Source organism: Anopheles coluzzii, chromosome 2, assembly GCF_943734685.1.
Source record: "Anopheles coluzzii chromosome 2, AcolN3, whole genome shotgun sequence".
NCBI lineage: Eukaryota > Metazoa > Arthropoda > Insecta > Diptera > Culicidae > Anopheles > Anopheles coluzzii.
In genome coordinates, this window is record NC_064670.1 from 81,073,297 (window position 1) to 81,082,724 (window position 9,428).

Sequence of the window (9,428 nt, forward strand, 5' to 3'; positions counted from 1 at the left end):
CCCTTCTTATGGATAGGAACCATTCGCGCGTGTTTCCAGGACACAGGATACGTGCCACGCCTAAGGGAATCATAAAATATTTTGGCAAGAATGGGTGCGAGTGATTGACGGCAGTGCTTCAAAATGTATGCGGGAATATTTTCAGGTCCAGATGATGTAGATGGTTTTATATCGCAGAGTGTGCGCGCAACTAATGCTTGGTCAATTGTGGGTATAATAAAATCAATAGCATCCGATGGAGTAATGCGAGTGGCCTCTGCTAGTGTGTTAGGGTTGTGAACAGGAAGGGTGAATGCATCAGCAAAACGGTTGGCGAAAGTGTTGCATATATCGGATGTATCGATACTAGTTTCGCCATTGTAGCTCATTGACGGAGGGATACTACTTATATTGCGCCGTTTGTTCCAGAAGCTCCAGAACCGTGTCGGCTTAGAAAAAAGTTGCCTTTTAGTACGGCGAATGAAGGAGCGGTAGAGCACACGATTTTGTCGACGATAATTGTTCAGTGCATCGAAAAAAATTCTATTTCTCTTGATCTTGTAATTACCTGTTCGGTACATCTATTACCCGAACGCATTAAACGCTCCAGTAATTGTAAATGATTTTCAAAATCATACGTGGAAATCTTCTCCATGGAGCCAAACCTATCACAATCGTCATAAATATGAATGAGATTATGAACGTTGCTTTTTATGTATTCACGACCGTAAATATTTGCGAAACCTTTGAGGAATTCTTTAAACATCATTTTAGCTTGAGTTCAAAGGTGTTTATGAGCTTTCGTGGCAAAAATTGTATGTGCACAAAAATATTGCAAATAATGCTGAATAGCTTCTTCCCACGTAACATCCTTGTATAATAATAACACTAGCGTAAAAAAAATGATCTATATTCAGTTCCTTTTCCTAAAGCCACTGAATTTTATATGTCTAAAACGCCTTTGAATTTCCCCTGGAAGCTGGATTTTCATTAGAAATGAAGACAGTTAGACAGTTTCCTTTAACGTATCCGTCCATTTACCGCATCGAGCAAAAGTATGATTAAAAATCCCTGTAGCAATTTTCTTTGACACTCCTAAATCTCTCAAATGTAAACCATCGGCAATGATTATATCCTTTATCATATCAAGATCATCTATATCCTATAGAGGCGATTTCCAAGCTTTATGATGTTTCTGGTCCTCTCTTCCACGAAAACCTAAATCAGTACGCAACTGAGCATCTGCATCTTCGAAAACAATCTTTCTTCCTACTTGTGTCCCTTCACTAGTACATTTCAAGCAGCTGTTTCTGCCAACGTAACTTATCGTAGCTAAAATGAAAAATGAATGTACATATTAAAAACAATCATTAACCTAATACTTCACGATATTTAAATTCATACCTTTGGCAAAACAACGAGCAGGGGAATCGGCAACAAACATGTGTAATTTAAATCGCACATTCTTTTCACCGAACTGCAATCCTCTTTTTTGTTAGCTTCTGTTACCAGGGGCCGCAAAAAACCTTCCACATCATTCGGCTTCGTGTGACCGCAAAAAAAACCAAGTAACATAACCGGTGCTTTCGGTAATTCCACCACCTTCATTAGGATTGGCCAAAGCTGCCTAGCTGAACTATTAAATAATGGAAGCCCATCAATAAATATCTGCGCTCTAAACCGGTCGACGCGAGGAGTAGTATTACGGTAAGGATAAAGAGTATTAATTTAATAGGAAGACTTAGTTAAAAAAAGAAACAAAATAACAAATTTTACTTACTTAAAATGTGTCATCAGCACATATTCTATTCCCTGGTACCAGAAATGCCCACCCAAGATAATTTTAATTTCTAAGCCTACTTGGGTTGGCGTTTTCAATAAAGTCCGCGCATCTGCTGGAAGTCTAAACTTAAGCTTTCTGCGAAGCACTGCCAACAGCATGTTAATCGTGGACCGAGGTAGATTTTTCGTTATACCAATATAACGCAGACCTTCCTTGAGGGTGATATTGTCGAAAAAACTGTATGTGCTGTCTCTCTCTACATTTGCATCCAATACTGCATCACTATGGCCAACATCTTCACCACCACAGAATGCATCTTGAGATGGATGTTCTTTTTCGGCAAAGCTGTTAGAATCTATTTGAGCTGGGCTGTTGCTTGATGGTTCGTCAGTGAAATATTATTAATTTCATAATTTGTTTGCAAAACAGTATAATATTATTGACGGGTGGGTAGATTCAAGAACAAGCGGATGGGTTATTAGGAGCCGTCGTAGTTGTTCAGAACCAGCAGCAACAGTCGACAAACGGCTCCGAACGGTTCCAAAAGGCTCCAAACCCATATAACAATGGGGAATTACACCTGTTTCCATCTACGTTCGAATCTCGTGCCGTTTGCATCGAATCGCAAACCGCCTGCTTCGAATCGCATGCCACTACGACCGAATGCGTGCACCCATGGTTGAATCGCGTGCCAGTACGGTTGAATCGCATTCCACTATGGTCGAATCATATGCCACTACGATCGAATCGTGTGCCACTACCATTGGATTTCTGAAATCAAGAACATAGTAAACTGTTTGTTTACTATGTTTGTTTGTACTATGTTACTGTTTGTCCTTCTTCGCCGACGGCATTTCATTTGTAAAATAGAATAGGAATTCTCTGATTATAGGTAAATCACGAATATTGGTTTATTCATTATTGGAGGCGAATGCGTCGATGGGCAAAGATACCCACCGGGCACCAGCACTCAGAGATCGCTTGAATACGCGCTTGAAAAAGAACTTGAGTTGGCGAAATTATTCAAGTGATCCGTCGGGTCCCGAAGCCGAAGCAAACCCGAAGCCGAAGCGAAACCCGAACGGGGGTCTGCACGAACCTTCGTTTAATTAGTCCCCTCCCCCTTTTTTGCCAGGATTTCTTTCCGAAATGATACAGTGCACACCATTATACTATCGTAAATCGATTTATTGAAAATCGAACCAACATAGAATACAAAAAAAACACAACACTTGCACAATTATCACTGCACTTAATTCTAAATCAACGCACATAATTAAAAAAAAACACTTTTTACACTCGCACAGTGAAAAAAAAAACAAATTCAGCACAGCACTTTTTGCTCCTCATCGCTGTTGCTCCTGGTTTTTCTCGCTGCACTGTACGGGCCACTGCTCCAACACTACGACACAGCCACTGGTTTTTGATGTCTCCGTTCGCCGTGAAACACACATGAAATGGAAGAAAAATGATATTAATTAGAAGGGGGGATGTTGGTTGATAATTTTAATCATTTTTACTTACCTCAAATTAAACAAAATTCCATTTTTTACGGGGTTTATCCGCCAAGCGCTGAAACACCACACGAGCACCAACCTCACTGGACTGAAAGTAAAGCCTACTGCGTGAATGTGTGTATGCGCTTCTGCCAAGCCAACCGCGCCGTACTGCGTGTGTAGCCAAGTGTGTGTGTGTGTGTGTGTATATTTGCACCACTGGACACAGAACACAAACCGCACATCAGAGCGTGTGTCGCCAAGTGTGTGCATGTGTGTATTTGCACCACTGAATTCTGAACGTCCACCGCACCGCACCACACAGCGTGTATCGCCAAGTGCGTGGCTGTGTGTAGTATCACCGTGGACTGCAGAAAACTACATGCACTAGAACAGAGCGCTGGTATGGTCAAATGTGTGCATGTGTGTACTTGCTCCACTGAAAGCCGGTATCGCACCAGATTTCGGGTGTCGCCTTGTGCGTGTGGGTGTGTTATTGTCACAGCACACTCGTTCGTCATTTTTTTTTTTCGTTTTTTCGCTTGAGCCACTCGATTTCGTTCTTCGCTGATTTTGGCAGCGCACGAGGGGGTTTCGGCTTCAACTTCCAACAACAACAACCCCACGAGGAGGCTCGGGGACACTCATCAGGGGAAAATTGCTCAAATTAGAGCGAGAGACAGATAGAAAAAGTGAAAGGTCAATATAAAATCTTCGGCTTTTGACTGTTGGGTGGGCTGGAACCGTCCGAAGCCATCCGCAGCCGTCACGAGCTGTTTGGAATCGGCTTCGGATGGATCCTACGAATACGACGGCTGAAGTTACCGACTAACGCAACCGGCCAGTCCTGGTCGGCTACAAAAGATGACACCAAACATTACCGAGATTGCATCTACCTTTCACAACTTGCGATTATTGTGGAGTAATTCGGCAGCGATTCCGGTGTTTTTTCAAATTTATCCATCGCTAGTAGCTGGCCCTTAATGGCCACATTTTTGATTCTCAGATGGAGAAGAAAACAAAGACAAATTGACATGCGAGCGCGCTAGGGTTTTTCTTCTCGAGACCTTCTAGCGAACTCAAAGAATCCTTTCGATCTCCAAGACTCGCTCGGCCACTTATTTTGCGTAGAGATTGATGGCAAGAAACAAGAACGCATTGAATAGTATTTTGTTCACTCATAGCGTAGGCAGGTACGTGCAACCAAGATAGCCGAAAACATTGACGATGGATCCAACACAACGCCGGTAAAGTATGAAAACCTAAATAATTACGCTCTTCCTGCAATATTCTCTTCAATCACAGCAAAGAAACGCAGCGAAAAAAACGTGCGAGAGAAACGAAGATCCGCCCTCAGATTAAAAGCCACAACGCACCACGAACAGCTTTGCACAATACACACATAAATACAAATACATAGCGAACAGAGCGGATACAGGTACAAGCCACGCACGGTCGTGGCCCCACCCCCTTTTATCGCAAACCGCCGTTTGCATCTGACGTCATATTCACCAAACCTCTTGTTTTGCTGAAATCAAGAGGTTTTGAGGTGAATTTGTGGTGAAAATTGTTATATGGGCATTGCGGCATGAAGTAGGTTGGTAAGGCATGGCGGAGTGAGAGCGAGGATCTCACACACAGATGTAACAATAACCCATCATCGCAATGACAGGAGCAATCGGTCATGGGGGGTTGGTGGAGTGCGAGTGTGTCTCTCAAGCTCAGAGTGGATTTTTGCTTAACACCTCAACGATGGGAGCGTTCAGGGGTGGAGACGTATGGAAGTGTGCGAGTGTGTCGCATGATTGCTCGCAAGTGTAGAGCGGGGGTAGTGAGAGGCAGAGTATACAGGCGATTTCTGCCAAGAGGGTGCTATCGAGAATGATTTGACCGCGCTAGAGAACACTATTTCAATACAAAAAAAACCGTTTGCAACGTGACAATGCCAGATGGGTATGATACAAGCTGTCGCACCGTTGCTAAAACCTTCACTATAGTTCTGCTATCAAGAACGATTTGACCGCATTATAGAGAACACTTTTTCAATACACAAAAAACCGGTTGAAACGTGACAATGTCGGTTGGGCTATAGAGCTGTCACTTTCATATCCCTTAGAGAACGGTACTTGTTCCGACGCAATGCGTTGCGATTTTGCCAAAATGTATGGGATTTGACAGACGCATGCGTTAACGACGCACGACGCAGCGTCAAAGTAGAAAAATTTCTATTTCGACGCACGTCGTGATGCGTCTGTCAAACTAATGTCATCATTTTTGGAGGGAGATAATGTTTTGATTGGAAAATTGAGTTGAAAGCCGTACAGGATGGATGAAGAAAAATTAATAACACTGGTAGAGCAAAATAAGTGTTTGTGGGCCAGTAGCCATAAAGAATATAAAAATCAATATATGAGACAACAAGCATGGAAATCAATTGCGGCTGTATTGAACTCGACTGGTAAGCATGTTACAGATCGTCAAATCAACTGCGCAGTCATGAACCTTAGAATTATTTACATAAAAGTACATCTTAAATGGAAATAGAACAATACATTAACTCATAAAATGTATTTCTCATTTTTGTGCTGTTACATCTGAAAATATTTAAGTTGTTACGAATTTGGGCATAGTGAAACATTGCATAGTGAGCTTTTCCTGCGTCGCAGTCGCAAGGTGATCTTGATGTAGTACAAGAGTGTCTGGAATCGCACCAGGTCCGGACTTTTCGATGTCCAAAGTATTTTGAGCCAACACTTCCCCAGTACTTGAAGCCGGTTTAAAATCAACGCCAGCAAACGAGTCAAACGGGGCAACACTTATCAACATCGAGATTGCCTTAAAGCTCATGACCCGCTCTGGTGACGGTGCCGTTCTGTTACTTCAACGCTGGTCATCGGTAGCCGAGCGGGCCTCCGTTGTGTATTGAATCCCAAACTATCATGTAACTATACTGACTGTGCAATTGGCTGCGAGATTCGCGTTGGTCTTCGGACAGTATACCACCGATGACTCGCGATGGTATGACGCGGGCTGACATTCGAAGCGACAATGCAAATGGTTGTTTCATGGGTGTTCGAAATCGGAAACTTCTAATTTATCCACTGCTGTCGCTTACTAAAATCTTTGAAGTGGATACTGGCGTTGGTGTGATGCCACCAAGGCAGATATTTATGGGTGTTAGGATGCTTGCATACCTGTCCCGATAAACGACTCTGACTTCGTAGACCGTAGATCAAGACCGGAGAAGTGCCTCCTACTCGAATTTTGTTTTCTCTCTTCTTTCTTGAAGGGAAGTAAAAAAGGATAAAACACAGTACTCTAATTTAAGGTAAAAATGCATCGTTAAGTAGAAAGAGCAGTCGGATTGCGATGTGAATTTCGAAGAAGTGTTTGATTTTGAATACCCAGTGTAGCATATTGATGTATCGGATCCTCCATTTCGTCAGAGGATTTTTTTCTTGAAAGATTTGCCTGTGTCTCAAATGTACATTTGAGTACCAGTACAATAAAGGTATATTCTCTTCTTTAACCATTGGGATAGGTGCTTACTATTTACCTGCTTTTTTAGGATGTGGAATGAACGCCGAAATCCAGCATCCAGCCTACACCAGTAAAATTTAATTTTAAGCTTCTTAAATTTGCATTGTAGAGTTGTGAATGAACTGTGACTATGGGGGGAAATTCAATGCTTTTATTGTTCGTACTTATTTTCTGTTAGAGGTTTACTTAAATCTACGTACATATCCAATTTAAGGTGAATTTTAAACACCGTTTTCAAAGAAATAATTTTTGAAAATCTCCCTCACCCTATAAGCATCGCGTGAGGGATGATTATGACTATTTCTGTTTACGGTAATACCAGTTGGATTTGTCCATCGTAGGATTTTGCGTGGTTTTTTTAAATTTGAGCAAATATTATGCAGCAAACAGCATGCTTGTACAATAATTGTTACATGATCAGGAGTCATTTGAAGCTCCGTCATTAGACACCGCCATCTCGTAACTAGTATGCCAAAAGCACACTCAATAATCCGCCTCGCTCTTGCATGCATAAAATTAAACCTAATTTGCTCTGCCGATAAATTATTAAATGGATAGGGTCTGAGCAAATATGTTTTTAAAGGGTATCCTTGGTCCCCTAATAAAACGTATGGCATAGGTTCAATTGACCCTGGAAGTGGTTTCGCTGGAGGGATATTTAGCTCTCCATTCTCTATTGCTTGGTACAATGACGAGCTATTAAACACCCCACTGTCACTACGTCGTCCATATTCACCTACATCGATAAATATAAATTTTCCATGTGCATCAGCGACAGCTTGTAGATGCAAAGAAAAGTACTTTTTGTAGTTAAAGTAATCTGATCCACTATTAGCCGGTGCTTTGATCATCACATGCTTGCCATCGATGCATCCGACGATGTTGGGAAAATTGTATTTTTGCCAAAACTCTCTGCTAATTTGTTGAAATTTTTCAGTTGTTGGTACCGGCATGAATTCGTCTTTCATCATCTTCCAAATAGCATCGCAAGTTTCATACACTATTTTAGCTATTGCATTATGACAGATCCTAAAATCCAATGACAGAGCCCGAAAATTTGTTCCAGTAGATAAGAATCTAAAATTGAAAAAGTATGGTAAAAATAATAAATTTTTTTTTGTGATATCAATTTTCAGAAAATGAAGTAAAAAAGCGGTGGAGATTTCTACGTGACACATATTCGAGGAAGTTAAATGATATGAATCAGCCTTCAGGATCGGGTTATAAACATGTAGGTTGGAAATATTTTCAAGTTATGTCCTTCTTGAAGGATTGTTATGCGTCTAGGCCTCGAGAGGGAAATGTTCCTATCCGCAAAGGTAATACTCTAGTATTCATTTTTTTATTGATGTTATTATTGAAGCGTCTCATTTTTTTATATTGCAGATCCTTTCAATGAGGAATACTTAGAATACGACTACAACAATAACGAGGTTGAACATCTAGATGAGGATGAATCGTATTCTATCTTCGATTCCGAATCATCAAGAACTGCGACAAACAGCCCTGCGCCGTCCAAAAAAAGAAAACAAACGCAGGATCCGTTGCTAGAGGAGCTTCTTGAGGTAGAACGGTCAAAGCAGGAAACATTAAAAGCCCTGATCGAAACGCGGCCGAAAACATCATCAAATTATTTATTTTTTAATAGTTTGATTGAACCTGTAGATGCTTTACCTTTACATGTACAGCTACAGGTGAAAGAAAGCATCATGAAAGTTGTTCATGACGCCATGTTACTTAATGAATAATTAAATACGTTCAAAAATTATAGCAAAAGTAAATAAATGCATTGAATTGGGTTTTTAAAATAAGAGATACTGTACAATTAATGTGAATAACGTCATCATGAACATATCAACAGATTGGAATTCAATACAGGAAAGATTATAAATAAGATTGGAATCATTTTAATAGTAAACTCCGCATCAAAATATAATACTCAGTAAATAATTTACCTTAATGTGACCATCAACCGTTCTTCTAAAGAAATATGTTGAATATTCCGCTTCTTTTTCGCTATGCTTGGTACAATTTTATTGAGAATGTAAAAGAATGTTTCTTTAGGCATCCTCATATATTGAAAAAAGGAAACTTCATCTTCCAAGAGCTGGTTGAATAGAGTATGGAACTCTCCATACTTCGTCCTGTCGGCATAAATTTGCTTAATACTGGCATTAGATCGACGTCGTTTTGCAAGAAAATACTGAAGTACCAGGTTAGGTTCTGCAACAATGCTACAGATAATCTCGTCGAACATCCTTAAAAAGAAAAAAAAAGTATGTTAATTTGCAGTTACATTAGCAGTTAAGTTAGCTGAGGACATGATTTTAGTGCAAATTTCCAGTAGAAACGGGATTTTACAGCGAACCTCATTTGCGAGATGTTATGAAAATCTATTTTCAGTCTACTGGTTTCAACCAACTTCTACGTTTACTTTTTCGACTTGTACTGGCCGTATTGTTGTTTGAAGGACCAGACGCTGTAACTACCGTACTACACCAAGTTTACTGTCTTGATACAGTTTGTCTCGTAACTCTTTATGAGTAGATATAATAAATTACCTTTATTTTAATTAGTGATGTTTCAAACAATTTAATTTAATGGTTTATTTAGCAGCAATCAGTAAAGAA